This window comes from Adiantum capillus-veneris, chromosome 29 (assembly GCF_014529385.1).
Source record: "Adiantum capillus-veneris isolate H3 chromosome 29, ASM1452938v2, whole genome shotgun sequence".
In the NCBI taxonomy this organism is placed as follows: Eukaryota; Viridiplantae; Streptophyta; class Polypodiopsida; order Polypodiales; family Pteridaceae; genus Adiantum; species Adiantum capillus-veneris.
This window is the reverse complement of record NC_140959.1, coordinates 2,417,429-2,437,985: the sequence shown is the minus strand read 5'-3', so window position 1 is coordinate 2,437,985 and position 20,557 is coordinate 2,417,429.

Below are 20,557 nucleotides of genomic sequence, written 5' to 3'. Positions count from 1 at the left end.
TCGCCTCTCTTGTTGCCTGCCCCGGACCACCTCAATTTTTGTGCCCCCACTAAGGACGGCTTGTGTATTTTTGTTTAGGATCAACCTTTTAGCATAGTGAAGAAGTTTTCATGAATCACGAGAATTTGTATGATCCCTTCATCCCATTGCAAGGCAAAAGGTACACATAATTGTTAGTACTAAGTTGCAGTTTCACTGTGTAATTCGTAGAATTTTAGGTCCTCTTAGGTTGACCGAGATAAACGCTTTAGTAAATCCTTTTCTTTTGCCTCTCATTCGGTACGACCTTAGTCTGAACGTCTATATTTTTGTTTTTTTTAAAGAATTATGGCATGCATAGACCATGGACAATGGCCCAGGAATACAGGTTTTTCCCTTCCATTTCACTCCACACATTAAAGTAAACATCGCAATTAGTAGAAAATTCCATTTTCAACAACATATGGTGCTCATGTTTGGTGCCCAAAGAGTAGGATAAATTCTCGCATCACCAAACCCTGTCATCCTACCTCTTATTGATTATCATAGGTCATTTGATGTGAATATTTTTATCTTGTTGTAGAATAGATTGCAATTTAGAAAATATTATTGTGTAAATCTTTTAAAGAAAGAAAAAACAAAAATGTGCGTCAGTTCAATGGAGAGCCAACGCCAAATGTCTGGATATCCTCTTTTCTTTGGAGAGCCTGGAGAGGATGCAGAATTATTTTTAGAGAATCTCAAGATGTCATGCTGTATCAAGAGGATAGTAACTGATCAAGAACATGTAGAAATGTTTGAGGTGGTCCTTAGGAAAGATGCTAGCACTTGGTTTGACTCTTTGCATGAGGAAGCTAAGGGGAATTACATAGAAGTTTTGAATCGTTTCAAGAAATACTTCTTTGATCCCCAAAACACTCAAAAACTATGGCAAGACATTGTAAGCAAAAAGACTTAGATGACTACTACTTATACAAGCAAGAGTTTCTACGTCTTTGAGCTCTATGGATACGAAATTTTGCTAACCCTGGTGATGGTGCAGAATTTCTAAAGAAGGAGAGGTTCATATCCGGACTCTTTCCTGACCTTAAGGTAAAAGCTGAGGCGGGTGCACCTTCCACCTTTGATGCAGCTGAAACTAGGACTGCGGAGAAATATAGGAAACTTAAGTGCTTAAGGGGAGAGGTTCCAATAGAAGGTCTTAGACCCAAAGGTAAGTCACAAGCATCAACATCTAGGGAGCTTCCTGAGGTAACAGCGGAAGTGATTGAGAAGTTAAATGAATCTTTAAGCAGCCTGTCAATTCACCTTGCACAAACTGTAGGTCCCAAGGGACAAGCAAAGAAGGCGGAAGAGTGAGAGCCACCACGACTTAGGAGAGTCTTGCAATGTTGGAATTGCGGAGAATCTGGACATGGGATGTATAATTGTCCTTGGCCCTGTGGAGAGCCAGGGAGACCTAACTTGAACTACCCAGTGATGAATGCAGGTGAAGGAACTAGTCAAAAACCACGGCTTCTACAAAGGCCAAATGGAGCAAGACCACCTCCAGTAGGAGTGGAAGGAGTTCCACCTTTGCCAAACCCAAATGTGCATGTGGTAGAGGTGAAAAATTCCGATGAGGTTGACCTGGAAGCAAATGGCATTAAGCGTGGCCAAGGAAAAGGTAAGGAGAAAGAAGGAGTTACGTCACAAAGTGACCATGGACGAGAAAAGAAGGCAAGGGAGACCAAGGAAACCAAGAGGACGCGACGTCGTATTAACCTCCAAGACTTTCCTCTTGGACATGGTATGGCTCCGTACAACTTGTTGGAAAACATGAGAGGTAAGGGTCCTGATATCTCATGGCCTCAATTTCTTGCATTATGTCCACAAGTTAGGAGGGATTTAACAAGGGCAGTTAGCACTAGGAGAAAGGTAAAAGAGAGTGTGCCTATTGTAAAAATTGCACAATCTGAAATGAATGAGGACATTACACCTGTGCTAGATTGTTACATAAAAGGGAGATTGGTTAGGAAAGGTCTAGTGGATGGGGGTGCACAAATTTGCATCATGATAGAGGGACTCATGCAAAGACTAGGCATGCACATCCATGAGACACCTGAAATTAAAGTCAAGATGGCAAACAATAGCAAGGCTAGGTGTGTAGGCATTTGTAAAAATGTCTTTGTAGAGGCCTTTGGCATTAAGAAGGTGGTGGATTTTTATGGTATGTCGACCAAGGGAAGTGGTTATCCATTTATCCTAGGAAGACCATGGCTAATGAAAATGCGAGCTTTGCAAGATTGAGAGAGTGGAAAATTAATTTGCAGGAACAACAATCATAAGAAGGTTGTCTTTGACATGAAGGAGCAATGCCCAGAGGATCTCCATGAAGAATCATCTCAAAGTGAGACGGAAGAAGATTGGACCGATAACACTTCACAAGAGAAAGTAGCGGCAGCATTACTGAAGAGGAGTCTTCCATCGAAGTCATGGGGGTAAGGTTTAATCGAACCAACCAAGAGACCTCTTGTTAAGGTTTGGAGGAGGTAGGTTCCCAAGAGAACCAAAATGTGGAAGATGAAGGAATGTTATGAGGTATGTTGTCTACAACACTTACAAAGGATAAAAGAGAGGAGTTCAAAGGTGTGTTAAGTAAATTTCCTAAGCTTTTTGCTAAAGACTACACCGACGTACGTGGAGTAGATGATGTTCAACACAAGATTGAGCTAAATCCAGAGGCCAAACCTAAAGCTCAAAAGCTACGAAGGCTAGGAGTCATCAAGGAGCAGGCTCTACTCAAAGAGGTAAGAAAGCGTCTAGCAGCAGGTTTCATTTATCCAGTGGAGAATTCAGAGTGGGTCTCTCCCTTTGTTGTCACTCCCAAGAAGAACGAAAAGTGGAGGGTGTGTGTGGATTACCGTCCACTCAATGAGGCAACAAAAAGAGATCACTTTCCCCTTCCATTTTAGGATGAGATACTGAATGAGGTAACTGGTCATGAGAAGCACACTGTGTGTGATGGCTACTCAGGTTACTTTCAAATAGGGATTGCATTGGAGGACCAATTGAAAACAACCTTCATCACTCCTTGGGGTTGTTATTCTTTTAGAGTTATGCCATTTGGCCTGACAAATGCTCCTACAACTTTCCAACGTTTCATGAACATGGTGTTTCAAGCATTCTTTGGAAAGTCCTTTAGGGTTTTTATTGACAATTTTTGCAGTTATAGCTCAAAATCATTGCATCTACAAAGTGTAGAAGAACGTTTAAAGAAGCTCTACGACATGGGAGGTCAGCTCAACCACGACAAGTGTCACATAGGTGAGGATGAAGTGATCTTGCTTGGTCACAAGGTTTCCTATAAAGGCATTGAGGTGGATCCTTCAAAGGCAAAGGCTCTGATTGATCTCCCATCACCCAAGAATCTCAAAGAGGTCATCTCATTCATTCAAAAGGTGAAGTATATGTCACGCTTTATTCACTTAGCTTCGGACTTGCTTCATCCTTTGCAAAAGTTGACACAACAAGTAGAATTTGCATGGTCTGATGATCTTGAAGAGTACTTTTGTAACATTAAAGTCATTTTGTCAGAGCTACCAACACTCATGCCTCCTTGTTGGGAGTACACATTCTTTGCTAGCTCTAGTGATGCGACCCATCTACTTTGCTAGTAGGGTCATGAATGCTTTGGAGAGAGGCTACACGGAGGTAGAACTCATGATGCTTTCTCTCATGTTTGCGGTGAGAAAGTTTGGATCCTACTTGCTACCAAAACCTTTTGTAATTCTCACTGCAGAAAATTTCTTTCCTTGGGTGTCCTCTCAAATGAATCTTAGCACTAGAATCTCAAAGTGGATTATGGAATTGTAAGAGTTCCAATACTCTTTCAAGGTAGAAGATAGTGTGCGTGCACAATTGGCAAGGATCCTTACTTATAGGGAACATGAGAAGGAGATTAAGGTGCCTGAAGTAAAGACCCTACCATTGCCACCACCTAAAATTATTCCTCATGCTTTTACCTTGTTCTTTGATGGAGCTTTTCGACGAGTCACAAGAAAAGCAGGGGGAGGGCTAGTATTGCTCAACCCAAGTGGAGAGGTGGTCATGAAAGAGAAGGTCAATCTACCAGGTTCAACTAGCAACAATGAAGCAAAATACGACACACTACTTCATGGTTTGAAGATCTGCATTGGCCAAGGGATACAATGTCTCATGGTAAAGGGAGATGCACTTCTCATTGTTAAACAGACTTTAGGCATTTGGGCATGCAAGAATAAAAGCTTAAGGACAAAAGTTCATGCCATTCGTAGGATGTTTAATTATTTTGAAGAAGTGCAACTATATCATATTCCTAGGAAACAAAATGAAGATGCCGATTTACCTGCACAACAAGCAGTTACATGTGTTGAGAAAGAAGTGCAGGTCATCATGGTGGCAGCAACTTTCAAGCAACCGAGATACCAGGGATTGGAGTCATTGGCTCCCATTATTGTCTACATTTTGGAGGGCGAATTTCCACAAGACTTCACTAAAGCTCAGAAAAGGAGACTCATGAAGAAGGCAAGTTTCTATATCTTCCTAGAAGGCTCCCTCTATCAAAGAGGGAAGGATCAAGTGTGCAGAAGAGTACCAACTATCGAGGAAATTCTAGCCATTCTAAAAGGTTTGCATGAAGAGGCATGTGGTGGTCATTTTGCCCAAGAATTAACTGTGAAGAAAATTTTGCTTGCGGGGTATGTTTGGCCAAGTTTGCATGTGGATGTTCAACATTGGTGTAAAAGCTGTCACAATTGTCAGATAAATGGAAATAGAAGGTTGGTGCATGGCCCAAGGAAAATAGTGCTTGCAAATGGACCCTTTGAAAAATGGGGCATTGATGCTATGGGTCCTCTGCCTAGAACAAAGAATGGTAAACTCTACATTCTAGTGGCTGTGGACTACATGACTAGGTGGGTAGAAGCTCAAAGTGTGGCAAGGGTAAATGGGAAAACAGTAAGCAGGTTTGTCTACACTAATATTTTTTGTAGATTTGGCACACCTCTAGAGATTGTTTCAGATAATGGTCCGGGGTTCAAGAAGGGTTTACTCACAGAAGTTTGTGAAGAGCTTCACATTCTACATCGTCATAGCACACCATACTACCCACACTCAAATGGTTTGGTGGAGAAGGCTAATGGTGTCATTGCAGGAATCATTAGAAAGATGGTGCAAAACCAGACAAAATTATGGGATGACTTCTTGGATGGTGCCTTGTGGGCATATCAAACCACATATAGGGAAGCCACGGAGTTCACACCATTTCACTTGGTCTATGGTCAAGAGGCTTTGCAGCCTATCGAGCTCAGCATTCCAACAATGCGGCTTCATGGCAAAGCTGCACAAGATGATCAAGAGGTATGGATGGATCAACTTCTTACATTAGTGGAGCTTGAGTGGAAAAGAGAAGTAGCTTACGAGTGCTACAAGAGGAAAGCCACACAAGAGAAAGAAAAGCTTGACAAGAAACTGAAGGACAAAGGCATCAAGGAAGGAGAGCTTGTGCTAAGGTACGACAATCGACTTGAAAATCGTTTCAATGCCAAGTTTGAAACTAGATGGCAAGGTCCATACATAGTCAAGAAGGCTTTCAATTCAAGTTACTATCAACTTATGGACTTGAATGGTAAAGAGCACTCCAGGAAGGTAAACGGGTATCGCTTGAAGCCCTATTTGAGTCGCCTTCTACCAAAAGATCTACCAAAAATCTGTCAAAAGGTCGTTGTCTCATGTAAGTATTATTACATGAATCGTGAGTGTAACTCCATTCAAAATTCTGAGCCTGGCCAAACAATGAAGATCTCGTCAAGGACTCTGAAGCACTCTCTTTGGAAAAGATGCTCTATGATGGTACATGAATATACCATCATCCTGGGGGAGGGCTAATGATAGCCGTTTTTCGGCTCTCCGTAATTGCCATAGTGAGTTACCCCACCCTACCAAAATCACCTAAACACTGTGGCTATTCTTATCTTTTCATTGTACATAGGCGTGTGTGAGTTAGGGGGATTTTCCCATATCTTCTTAAAACCCTCAGCTAGCTAGTCACTGGGCTTGTTAAGCCAAAAATAAATAAAAAAAAACAAAAGTATATTATGGCCTCTTTGTGTGTAAATATTTCATTGTATATATGGCCTAACTATAGGGATTTTTTATAATTATTCTGGTATTTTATTTAAATATTTATACTTAGGTGTGTGTTTTATTAAACCTATGTATGCCTTCTTTCATCCTCTTACACCATAAGTATATTTTTTGCCAATGTGTACATACTCTAACCTCATTATTTTCTTGTATACAAATCACCCCCACATTTTCACCCTCACCCTCGTGAAAACAAAAAAATGATTTCTATTCCCTTAGTCACGTTTATTATATTATTTTCATTTACTTGCATACCTTTTCCTCTTTCACCCAAAATAATAAAAAAAGGGACCATATCATATGATTCCAATATCTTTCTATATCCATAATTGCTCCATATTTTATTATTATTCTTTTTACTCATTATTCCAACACCATATGCTCATTGAGCTAAAATCCATGAATAGTCCATACACTAGTCCCACCATGTATATATTGCTTTATTCACCAATAATCCTCCTCCATGCATGTGTAAAGGGCAACTTGAATGCTTTGTATTATGATATGACAAAGGAGGGGCTCACTCTTGGATGCATTGTACAAATTCAACAAAGGAGGGGGCCACTAAAAGACTTTTGCAGGCATAAAAAACAGGCTTTTTGGTGAGAATATTGGCACCCATCTCCACTCTGAATTTGGAGCGGTGGTCAAAAGAGAAAATGTGGACCAAAAGCTGAATAATCACCTCAAAAATTTTGGTATGTTTGGAGCAACCACCGGTGAGCTATGATTTTTTAAGTGGACCCCAGTCTGCCCACGTTTCTCACAAGTAGCCCATAGTCTTCTCTCACCTCTTTCCACACTTCTACACACACACACACACACACACACACATTCCTGTCAATCCCTCACTCAAACCTACACCTTCAATGGTTTCTCTCACCTTCTTCATCATTAACCTCCCCACTTACTCCCATAGCTCTCATATGAGCTCTCCATGTACATACACCATCTCTATACCTCTCTCTATTATCTCCAAACTACAATTCCATCTTACCCATTCTATATATACATAAATTCAGCATGTGTACCATGATTAACCTCTGCAAAGTAAGAGGTCTCATCAAACAAATTGCCATTTTCATCGCAATAATCAACCTTGGCGGCAGGGGCGTAGAGAAGAGAAGACGAAGAAGAAGATCGATAGTCATTTTGAGAACCTACACAAGTAAGTCCAAAACTTCTTCAAACTTCACCATCACAAGGATTTTCTCACTTCATTCAACCACCTTACTTCAACCATCCACCCCATTCTACCCATTGTAAATATATCATTAACTTTCTAGTGATTACTAACACTAACCACTAACATACTAACACAAAATAGTCATTGACCTAACCATAAAAGACACCTCATCTCAAGACATGTGCATAGTAACTCTCTCTCTCTCTCTCTCTCTCTCTCTCTCTCTCTCTCTCTCTCTCTCTCTCTCTCTCTCTCTCTCCCCTTCCTTAAAACTTTACTTTCACCTTATCTACCATCAATAATGCTCTCTTTTGAGCCCACATCCATGACTCAAACAGACAAAGAAGGCCCGCAATGTTTTGATATTCAGAAAAAATCATAATCTTGATTTTTTATCTTGAAAATTAGGATTTCCAATAATCTTAATGAGGGGTCTCCACCCTATAAATAGGCCCCTCTCCTTCTTGTAAAACAACTTCCAATATCTCACATAGCACCCCAATACTCTATGCATGAGGAGAGACTTAGGTGTAGCAACCACTTTGTGAGCTTCACTCTTGGTGTGAGAGGAGCTTTCAAGCTACACATTGCAAGTCAGAGAGCGTGAGTCCAAAAATCTCAAAACCACTATTGTATATGCTCCTTCATGATAAATAAATTGAGGTTTGGTGCATCAAAGACGTGATTCGACGTTCAAATCTTCGTTCTTCCATTTGTGCAATACGGTTTGGTGAATTCAAGGTGACTTGCGTATTTTGAGTTTCTATCGATTGATCTTGTTTTTTAGAAAGTGTTTTAGTGTGTTTTCATTGTCAATTTTGTGTCCATTGTAAGGGGGTATTGTGGTGAGAGGTCTCCCACACCCTAAGACAGTGTGTGTGTGTTTTGGCAATGTTTAGCAATCAGTGAGCATTGAGTGAGCTTTGTACAAGCTCTACGATAGCACCATAACGAACCATCTCCATTTGCAAGTCACAAATAAGGTATTTCACAAGATCCATTCCTCTCTCTTTTCCCTTTGCTCTAGCTCTCTCTGTTCCATTTGGTGTGTGTTTTGGTGTGAGGTTGCTTGTGTGTGTTCTGTGGCGCCTCTTCTTGGTTGTCACAAAATATCTCTTGCGTCCTAGTTCGCATACCATAACTAGGTGGTGCCCCTATCTTGTTTGGGTTTGGCTGTGGGTTTGTTGTTGTGTTTGTGCTTGTGGTTGCCCCAGCTCCAATTGAGCAGCACGGGAGCCTTGAGGGGTGTTTAGAGGTCGCCTCTCTTGTTGCCTACCCCGGATCGCCTCAGTAGAGAGAGAGAGAGAGAGAGAGAGAGAGAGAGAGAGAGAGAGAGAGAGAGAGAGGGGTCTCATAAAGGGCAAGGGATTCCTGTGTAGAGAGATTTTATTGAATTTTTGTGAATTTGTAATAGCACTGCGCTTCGGGTGCGATGGAGACTGAAGCTGCATCGCAAATGTCTGCTCATAGAAGCTGCTTGCTCCACCACTAAATCTAATTGATCGTTTGAAAGAGACGCTGAGAAGCAGTAGTAATGCTTCTTAGTGTCTCTTTCACCTGATCAGCTAGATCTAGTGGTGGGACGAGCAGCATCTATATTGAGCAAACCAGCTTCGCGATTGCAGCTTTACTCTCCATCCCACTCGGAGCACAGTGCTCGTTGTCCCTGCTTGTGAGAACATCCTTAGAGCATATGTACCTGGACTCATAAAGGGGGAGGGATTCCTGTGTAGAGAGATTTCGTTGAATTTTTGTGAATTTGTAAAAGCACTGCGCTTCGGGTGCGATGGAGACTAAAGCTGGAATCAAGAAGGAAGTGCGTCTCTATACATAGATGTTGCTTACCCCACCACTAAATCTAGTTGGTTGGGTGAAAGAGACGCTAAGAAGCAGTAGTAGTGCTTCTTAGCGTCTCTTTCATCGGATCAACTAGATCTAGTGGTGGGACGAGCAGCATCTATGAGCAGAGGCAGATCACTTCCTTTGTGATGGCAGCTTCAATATACATCGCACTTGGAGCGCAGTGCTCGTCGTCCCTGCTTGTGAGAACATACCTAGAGCATACGTACCTGAAGTGGACGCAAAGACCATTAAATACAATGATGCATATAGACATGAATGGACATAAAGCCACTTGAATACAGTATATATTATAAAATGGAAAAAAATTGTTCAAATACAATATTTATGGCTTTAAAAGGTCTCTCTCTCATCCTCGCAAAGCTCAGCATAACTTCCTATATCTATATAGAGCTCTCCATTTAAACAGATGTCCTCCGTTTCATTTTGTAGATCCTTTGCATGCACCTCATAGAAAGTAGCAGCTTGATGCTCGTATGGAACCACCTCAGCGGCTTTTGATTGAGCATCTTCTTCGATCTCCTCCATTGATGCCACTGTGATTGGCACATGGTAGCCTTCATACGTTCGTGCACTACAAGGGGCTACCTCTATGACGTACCACTAGTTTGATGCAGACTTTGTAGGATGAAATATCACCTGCCAGAGCCACATAACTTACATGAGAGCTTCCAAGCACATAACTTCTAAAATGGAATGTTAACTATTTACATAGCTACTTGTTCACAATGCTCGGGTAGTATGAAAGTGTCTCTTAGGTCATTCCATTTCTTAGTTGAATCCACCTCAAGAAAACCAGACTCTCCTCTATGCACAGTAACATTGCAACCCTCCATAATTATCTTGAACCATTGCACGTCGAACAAGTCGACAAAAAATCCTCTATAATCGATCCTCAAAATCTCTTGTAGCGTGCCGAAGTAAGTGAGTTCCACCACCACAAGATCTGCATCAGAGGACCGTCGTTGACTAGACTGTTCAAATTTTGCCATGATTCCACAATCTTGATTGAAATGCTTTTTGTCGATCCGTTCCACCCTAAAATGTTGACCTTTACACCATGCTGCCGTTGAAACATCTAGAAAGTCACTAGTCGTACATTGCAAACTTACCTTGGTCGTGCAACCCCAAGAGTACTCCCACTCCTCCTAAGTCACTTCTTCACCGCATTGTTGTGCACTTTTCAATTAATTGTGCAACCATCTTAAGCCCATGAATGTTGGTAGGCTCTCCAGACCCATCGGATAGTGCATTGGTGGTCGTCTTCCCCGTCTCCACTCGATTCGTGCCCTTTGTGGCTCTTTCTTTGCATCCTCATATTGTGAAATCCACTTTTGCATCACTAGATTGTGAAGCATGCAAAATCGATCGATTTTAGCTTCTAGATCTTTCGTCATCTTCTTCTCAACACGGAGATTGCACATGACAATCCCAAATATGCGCTCATCATCTATGGTTCGCCATAGCGTGTCTCGGGCTTTATCAAATCCGTCTAGCCACTCTCCAATGTACACTAGGGACTCTGATACCAGCCAACCTTCTGCCATGCTACCCTTCGAACGTGCCTTCTGATGCACATATCCCTTGAGCGTTTTCATGGAACGTTCTAAAAAGAACATCCATCTGGAATGTACTGTACCAGCTATTTTCACCTCATCGACTATGTGAACAAGAAGATGCACCTGAATGGTTAGCATGGTAGTAGGAAAGTGTTTCTCAAACATGCACACAACCTCCGTAGTGTTTAGTTTGGTGAATGGTATGAAGTCTACATTGATCTCCTTTTGTGAGATCCATTGCGCCAATTTCGCAAGTTTGTAGATTGTGTTACGGACGTCAAGAGACAAACATCCCTCATTGGCCACCGGTAAAATAAACTGCAAAATATGTGCAGCAATGATATTAAAGTCCACACACGAATTTGTTACACAATTCCCACTATGATATATTCCACTATGAACATACCTGACACATTTTATGGTAGTCGTGTGACTTCAAACCGGTAAGCTTTCCTTCTTTAGTAAAACACGTTCGAAGCGAGTGCATTACATCAGTGGGGGTCTGCAAAGATCGAATGGTCTCTTTTACTTTGCGTTCTTGGGCTCTTCTGAAAATCCATGGTGCTTTAGGGAGTTTTATTGATCCATCGGATGCTATTTGCACTCAATATTGCTCCATACGATCCACATTTCTAAGGTCAACCCTGGCTCCCAAAGTATCTTTCTTGCCGATCAGATGGTCCCATACCATTCTTGAATATGTGCATTGGATCGAACAAGTGATTGATCATGAGTCGGGGCCAATATGGTAACTCTTATTATAGAGATAGACTCTTCATCCCTGGGGACAAACCATCATCACACATCTCCTTCTACTCTAACCATGCTTGTGTAGACATCCTCAGTGCCTCTCTTCCCAAAAAGCCATCGTGTAACACATGATTCTCTGGAAGATACGCTTGATGACCTTCATAGATTTGCTTCTTCAATGAGGGCGCCCTACGTGCATTCAGTCTAGGTCCACATGTGACACATGCTCTATATCCGCTTGTTTGAAGCCCTGCATGTATACACATGATAATAGATAAGCTTGAGAAAAACCAAGATTTACAGTGTTTGAGTGAGGAGTGTAAATCACCTGAGCATTCTGTTAGTTTGGGATGATCATGCATGGTCCACATTATAATGCCTCTTATCAAATCATTCTGTTGACCTGTGTGTCGGCTCATATCCACCACTTCTATGCCAATCCACAATTGTTGTAGCTCTTCCAATAGTGGACGAAGATACACATCCATATCCTTCACTTTATATCGCCCCGGCACAATCAAGCTTAGCCATAGGTGCCCCTTCTTTGTAGTCAACCACGGGGATATGTTGTAGTTGACAATGACAACAGGCAATACACTATAAGATGTTGATCTTTGACCAAATGGATTTATGCCATCCATAGCCAGGCCTAAGTGCAAATTTTGAGCTTCCTTGGCAAAATCCGACCATGTTTCATCAATATGTTTCCTGGCTGCGCAATCAACAGGAATCTGTAGCACACCATCCGAAGATTTATTATCCTCATGCCATGATGCTAGGGCGGCCATGGACTTACATTCAAAGGAATGCTTGATGCGAGGAAGCAGAGGAAAATGTCACAAAACCTTTTGCAAATTTTTTTGTTCCGTGGAGATCTACTCGATATCTCTCGAAATCACATTTCCGACACTTCTCCATGTCTATGTATTCCCCTCTGAAAAGAATGCAGTCGTTAGGACAAGCGTGGATCAAATTGTAATCCATCCCCAAGTTTTGCAAAATCTTTCTTGCTTCCTCTCGGGAATCTGGCATCACATTATTAGCTGGCAGTATGTGCTCTTTCAGCAATCTACACAATGAAAAAAATACGGTACAATTGTGTAAAAATCTATCAGATCATTGTACATCTAGAGTTTTTAATTAAAGTAAACTAATTGTAATAGATCACCTGAAAAGCGTTGTGACGCTAGTGTCACTCCACCCAAACTTTGCCTGCATGTTGAGAAGAACCAGGAGCGCCTTCAATCTAGACACACGTGCTCCATTATACAATGGTGTATCGGCTTCACTTTTTATATCATCATAGATAAGCCTTTCTAAATCCATGATCGTCTCGATCATTTCATCGATCTCGGGATCAAACATTGCCTCGTTGCAAATGTGGTCTGCATGATCATCCCTCGAGCTATTAGAGGTTACATCTTGTGGCCTCACATATGCTGCTTGACCAAAGCGCCTACGAGCACGTCTATTGGGTTGCAAGATTGCTGCATGTTGGCGAGCGTCAGAGTCCGACGAGTTATAATTGGAAACAACTTGATCTATAATAGATGGATCAAACTCGCCAAATTCATGAACGTGCTGCAAAGAAACGCGTCTTGTTTTCGTCACACAGCATGCTTGCATTGATTACAAGGACATAAGATCCTCGTTGAGAGATAGGTGTTTCGGTTGGACGGCCCCACATCCTCATCACTACTCATAATGAGGGTAAAAACCTTATAACTTGGACAACAAATTTAATCATCTATTGGCATTATTTGTCTTTTATCTCTCTCTCTCTCTCTCTCTCTCTCTCTCTCTCTCTCTCTCTCTCTCTCTCTCTCTCTCTCTCTCTCTCTCTCTCTCTCTCTCTCTCTCTCTCTCTCTCTCTTTGTTCACACTGTAAACTACCTCACATTCTCTAGTCATGTCCAATCCCCGCACACCTCAGTCTAGAGGTGCACGGAGATCAAAACCACCGGGTTATAATCTCGTCTTTATTGGTCAATGCCTATATTTGTGGGTACAAGAAATCTACACACCCACGTCTACATGATAGTGCATGTAGTGGACAAAACCCCTTTGCCTCCTCTCTAGCTGTAGCATTTCACAGCATCTTAACATCTTTTCACAGTAGATCTTTGTCTGTAGCATGCAGGTACGCCATTCTTGCAATGTAGCTGATGCCTGCTCAAAGCACTTAATACTTACTCTAGATTTAATGGGCTGTGGTATGTGTATGTGTGTGTGTCTGTGTGTGTGAGACCCTTGGAATTGTCACCTTGCATCACTAATTTCTGTGTAGGCTCAATTTTCTTTTCCATTGGCTGATCATGATGGCTTATTGTATGGTAGCAACAGTCGAACATGCAGGTGGAATTGCTGGTCCACATGGACTGTCGAGGCTATGAGTGCAAGAAATTTTCTCATGTAGGAAAACGGAGTCTTTTTTAGTGTTTTTATATGAGCAAGTGTTTTTCATACAATGCTTACCATCATGAGTGCACCTTCATTGACATGCACTAAAATCTAACCTAAATCTAAAAAAAGCTAGTCCATCGAACATAAATCTAGATCTAATTTAATCTTAAACTCAAAATAAGCCTAAATCTAATTTAATTTGACATAAATCTAAATCTAACGTAAATAAACCTAAATCTAATCTAACATAAATATAACTAAAAATAAACCTAAATCTAATCTAACGTAAGTCTACATCTAACTTAATCTTTAACGTCTCTTGGGATAGTTTCCTACGACATTAAAACTCTCTTCTTCTCATATGTGTGTGTGTGGGTGGGTGTGTGTGCCAATAAAAAGAGGAAAATGGTATAACCTTTCTATCACCCAAGTGTGGTAGATTGGTTATGCCATTTCCCTCTTGAATAACATGTCTTGAGTTCAACTCCTCCTCGGCTAGATCTTTAAGGTCTCTTGAATTAGTTTCATATGACATTAAATTAAACTCTCTTCTTCTCGGGTGTGTGTGTGTGTGGGTGTTTGTGCACGCCAATAAAACGAGGAAAATGGTATAACCTTCCTATCACCCAAGTGTGATAGATTGGTTATGCCATTTCCCTCTTGAATAACAGGTCTTGAGTTCAACTCCTTGTCGACTAGATCTTTAAGGTCTCTTGGGATAGTTTCCTACAACGTTAAGACTCTCTTCTTCTTCTTCTTCTTCTTCTTCTTCTTCTCTTCTTCTCTCTCTCTCTCTCTCTCTCTCTCTCTCTCTCTCTCTCTCTCTCTCTCTCTCTCTCTCTCTCTCTCTCTCTCTCTTCCACTCTCAATGTGTGTGTATGCATTCTTTGTTTATGCATGTGTGTGTGCATTTTTTGTTTATGCATTGAGGCGGTCCGGGGCGGCCAACAAGAAGAGCGGCCTCTAGACACCCTTCGAGGCTCCCGTGCTACTCAATGGGGCTGGGGCACAACACAACACAAATCAAGACATCAAACCCACAGCCGAAACCCAACTACACAAGGGGCACCACCTAGTTTAAGAGCGAACTAGGATGCAAAAGAGGAGAATCGTAGAGCAACCCACAAACAAGCAAGGAATTTACACTAACCCTAACACCAATGGAACACCCTCACACACTAAAACACAAGATAGAGAGAGAGAGAGAGAGAGAGAGAGAGAGAGAGAGAGAGAGAGATGGTGTACAACTTATATTTTACACAAGAAGGAACTTAGAGCTTGCGGAATCAAGTGACAAGATTTGGTTATAGCATCACTAGCACATTGTCTTAGGGTTATGGGAGCCCTCTCACCATCCACCCTTTTACAATGGTAGCCAAACAATAGCCAATGAATCACAAGCAACAAAACAACAACCTTCAATGAAACAAGTCACCTTATGAAGTTGAATGAGTTTGCCAAGCAAAATTGGAGGAGAAGCGTGAGCCTTTGGACATGAATTGCACCCAAAACTACCAATTCATTGATGTTGGTGTAGATACAACAATGGTAGGAATAATATCTTCTACTCGCACTCACTCAAACTAGCTCAAGCTTTTCTATGCACCAAAGTGATGGTGTATAGAGAGCTTACTCTCTCCTTACAACCAAGATAGAACTGGCGTGTGCTATGCTCAATCTAGTGTGCAATGGTATAGCGATGTCTTTTACAAGGAGGAATGGGTTCTATTTATAGTTTTTTAGAAGCCTTGATTAGGATTAAGCCTAATCAATTTTATTAGGAAAGATCAAGGATTATGAATTTTTATGAATTTCAAATGAGAGTGGGGTCTCTCTTATCTCTTGAGTCACATGGATGTGGGCTCAAGTAAGAGAATTATTGATATGGTGAAAGGAGAGAAGCTTCCATGGGAGTGAGTGAATTTGGTTTACTTGTGTGGTTGCCTACTCCATATGTTGATAGTGTGGGTGCATTTTTACAAGAGAAGTTAGTTGTTAGTGGTAATAATCACTAGAATTGTTAGTGATACATTTACAATGGGTAGAATGAGTTGATTTGATGAAGGAAGAGGGGTGAATAAAAAGAGAATCATTGAGATGGTGAAGCTTTGAAGAAGCTTGAACTCACCCTTGTGTAGATTGTGGAAAAAATGACCGCTGGTCTTCTTCTTCTTCTTCGCTTCTTTACGTCGCCGCCACGGTTGACCACCACGATGAAAAAGAGGATTTGTTGATGAAAAACCCTCAATTTGCAGAAGTTAGCCTGGTTAAAATGCTGAATTTTAGATATTTTTAGGAGAGGTAAATGAAATTGTAATATAGAAGCAATAGAGAGAGACATGGAGAGGGTGTATGTATGTAGAGGTTCATAAAAGAACTATAGGGATGAGAGAGAAGGGTAATGGTGAAGAGGGTGGGAAAAGCCATGGAAATTGCAGGTTTGAGTGAGGGATGGAGATGGATGAGTGTGTGTGTGTGTGGAAGTGTGGAAAGGTAAGAGAAGATTTAGGGTGCTTTGTGAGGAAAAAAGTTAACAGAATAGGGTCCACAAAACAACTCATACCTCCCGTTCGTTAGCTCCACAAATTCTGAAAACTTTTGAGCACATTGTTGACATCATGATCTAACTTTTCTCTTTTGATGACCTGGTGAGATTCGGATTGGAAAAAAGCACCAAAAATTGAGCTGAGAATTCTTATTTTTTTAGTTTAAAAAAAAATATAGGTAAAGATTCTAACACACACACGCCTATGTACAGTGAGATGGTAGGGATAGCCACAGTGTTTGGGTGATTTTGGTAGGGTGAGGTAACTTACTATGGCAATTATGGAGAGCCAAAAAACGGCTATCATTAGCCCTCCCCCAGGATGATGGTATATTCATGTACCATCATAGAGCATCTTTTCCAAAGAGATTGCTTCAGAGTCCTTGACAAGCTCTTCATTGTTTGGCCCCTTGGAATTTTGGCTTGAGTTACACTCATGCTTCATGTAACAATACTTACATGAGACAACGGCCTTTTGACAGATCTTTGGTAGAAGGCGACTCAAATAAGGCTTCAAGCGATACCCGTTTACCTTCCTGGAGTGCTCTTTCCCATTCAAGTCCATAAGCTGATAGTAACTTGAATGGAAAGCCTTCTTAACTATGTATGGCCCCTGCCATTTAGTTTCAAATTTGGCATCAAAATGATTATCGAGTCGATTGTCATACCTTAGCACAAGCTCTCCTTCCTTGATGCCTTTGTCCTTCAATTTCTTGTCAAGCTTTTCTTTCGCTTGTGTGGATTTCCTCTTCTACCACCCGTAAGTTGCTTCTCTTTTCCACTCAATCTCCACTAACGTAATAAGTCGATCCATCCATACCTCTTGATCATCTTGTGCACCTTTGCCATGAAGCCGCATTGTTGGAATGTTGAGCTCGATAGGCTGCAAAGCCTCTTGACCATAGACCAAGTGAAATGGTGTGAACTTCGTGGATTCCCTATATGTGGTTCGATATGCCCACAAGGCTCCATCCAAGAAGTCATCCCATAGCTTTGTCTTGTTCTTTACCATCTTTTGGATGATTCTTGCAATGATGCCATTAGCCTTCTCTACCAAACCATTTGATTGAGGATAGTAGGGTGTGCTATGCCGATGTAAAATGTGAAGCTCATTACAAACTTCTGTGAGCAAGTCCTTGCTAAATCCTCGACCATTATCAGAGACGATCTCCAAAGGTGTGCCAAATCTGCAACAAATGTGAGTGTACAGAAACTTGCTAACTGTCCTCTCATTCACTCTTGACACAATTTGAGCTTCTACCCACCTAGTCATGTAGTCTATGGCCACCAAGATATACAATTTTCCATTTTTAGTCCTGGGCAATGGACCCATAGCATCAATGCCCCATTTTTCAAACGGACCATTTGCAAGGACTAGCTGACGTGGACCATGTAACAGATGCTTGTTTCCATTAATCTGACAATTGTGGCAACTTCTACACCAATGTTGAACATCAATGTGCAAGCTTGGCCAAACATACCCGGCAAGCAAAATCTTTTTTGCAGTGAGTTCCTGAAAGAAATGACCACCACACGTTTCCTCATGCAAACCTTCAAGAATGGCTGGAATCTCCTTGGTTGTCGGTATTCTCCTGCAAACTTGATCTTTTCCTCTTTGGTAGAGGGTACCTTCCAAAAACAAATACGAACTCTCCTTCTTAATGAGCCTCCTCTTTTGAGCCTTTGTAAAGCCCTCTCGAAACTCGCCTTCTAAAATGTAGCTCACAATGGAAGCCAATGAATCCATCCCCTGGTACCTTGGTTGCTTAATCACTGTTGCTGCCATGATGACTTCACCTTCAACACATGCAACTGCTTTTTGGGCAAGCAAATCAGCATCTTCATTTTGTTTCCTAGGAATATGATACAATTGTACTTCTTCAAATTTATTGAAGAGTTTACGGATGGCATGAACCTTTTGCCTTAGCCTTTCATTCTTACAAGCCCAAATACCTAGAATTTGCTTCACAATGAGAAGTGCATCCCCTTTTACCATGAGATGTTGTATACCTTGGCCAATGCACATCTTCAAACTATGAAGTAGTGTGTCGTATTCTGCTTCATTGTTGCTATTTGAATCTGGTAGATTGACCTTCTCTTTCATGACCACCTCTCCACTTGGGTTGAGCAATACTAGCCCTCCCCCTGCTTTTCCTGTGGCTCGTCGAAAAGCTCCATCAAAGAACAAGGTAAAAGCATTAGGAATACTTTTAGGTGGTGGCAATGGTAGGGTCTTTACTTCATGCACCTTTATTTCCTTCTCATGTACCTTATAAGTGAGAATCCCTGCCAATTGTGCATGCACACTATCTTATACCTTGAAAGAGTATTGAAACTCTTGCAACTCCATAATCCACTTCGAGATCCTAGTACTAAGATTCATTTGAGATGACACCCAAGGGAACAAATTTTCTGCAGTGAGAATTACAAAAGGTTTTGGTAGCAAGTAGGATCTAAACTTTCTCACTGCAAACATGAGAGAAAGCATCATGAGTTCTACCTCCATGTAGCCTCTCTCTAAAGAATTCATGACCCTACTAGCAAAGTAGATGGGTCGCATCCTGGTACTGTGGGGATCTTGTTGTAATAAAACTGCACCAATCGTTTTCTTCCCAACACTAGAGCTAACAAAGAATGTGTACTCCCAACAAGGAGGCATGAGTGTTGGTAGCTCTGACAGAATGACTTTAATATTACAAAAATACTCTTCAAGATCATCAGACCATGAAAATTCTACTTGTTGTGTCAACTTTTGCAAAGGGTGAAGTAACTCCGAGGCTAAGTGAATGAAGCGTGACATATACTTCACCTTTTGAATGAATGAGATGACCTCCTTAAGACTCTTCGGTGATGGTAGCTCAATGAGAGCTTTTGCCTTTGCTGGATCCACTCAATACCTTTATAGGAAACCTTGTGACCAAGCAAGATCACTTCATCCTCACCTATGTGGCACTTGTCTGGGTTGAGTTGACCTCCCATGTCGTAAATTTTTTTTAAACCTTCTTCTACCTTTTGTAGATGCAATTATTTTGAGCTATAAATGCAGAAATCATCAATGAACACCCTGATTGACTTTCCAAAGAATTCTTGAAATACCATGTTCATGAAACGTTGGAAAGTTGCAAGAGCATTTGTCAGGCCAAATGGCATAACTCTAAAAGCATAACAACCCCAAGGAGTGATGAAGGTTGTTTTCAATTGGTCCTCCAAAGCAATACCTATTTGAAAGTATCCTGAGTAGACATCACATACAATGTACTTCTCATGACCAGCTACCTCATTTAGTATCTCATCCTGAAATGGGAGGGGGAAGTGATCTCTTTTTGTTGCCTCATTGAGCGGACAGTAATCCACACACACCCTCCACTTGCCGTTTTTCTTAGGAGTGACAACAACGGGGTAGACCCACTCTGAATTCTCCACTGGATAAATGAAACCTGCTGCTAGAAGCTTTCTTACCTCCTTGAGTAGAGCCTGCTCCTTGATGACTCCTAACCTTCGTAGCTTTTGAGCCTTAGGTGTGGCCTCTCGCTTCAGCTCAATCTTGTGCTGAACAACATCCACTCCACGCACATCGGTGTAGTCCTTAGCAAAAAGCCTAGGAAATTTCCTTAGCACACACTTTCGTCCTTTGTAAGTGTTGTAGACAACATACCTTCTAACATTTCTTCATCTTGCACATTTTGGTTCTCTTGAGTACCTACCTCTTCCAAACCTCGAGAAGAGGTCTCCTGGTTGTTTGGCTTAAACCTTACCCCCATGACTTCCATGGAAGACTCCTCTTCAGTAATGCTGCCGCTACTTTCTTCTTCTGAAGTGTTTTCAATCCAATCTTCTTCCGTCTCACTTTGAGATGATTCTTCATGGAGCTCCTCTTGGCGTTGCTCCTTCATGTCAAAGACAACCTTCTTATGATTTTCATTCCTGCAAATTAGCTTTCCACTCTCCCAATCCTGCAAAGCTCGCATTTTCATTAGCCATGGTCTTCCTAGGATAAATGGGTAACCATTTCCTTTGGTAGACATAACATAGAAATCCACTGCCTTCTTAATTCCAAATGCCTCCACAAAAACATTTTTACAAATGCCTACGCACCTAGCCTTGCTATTG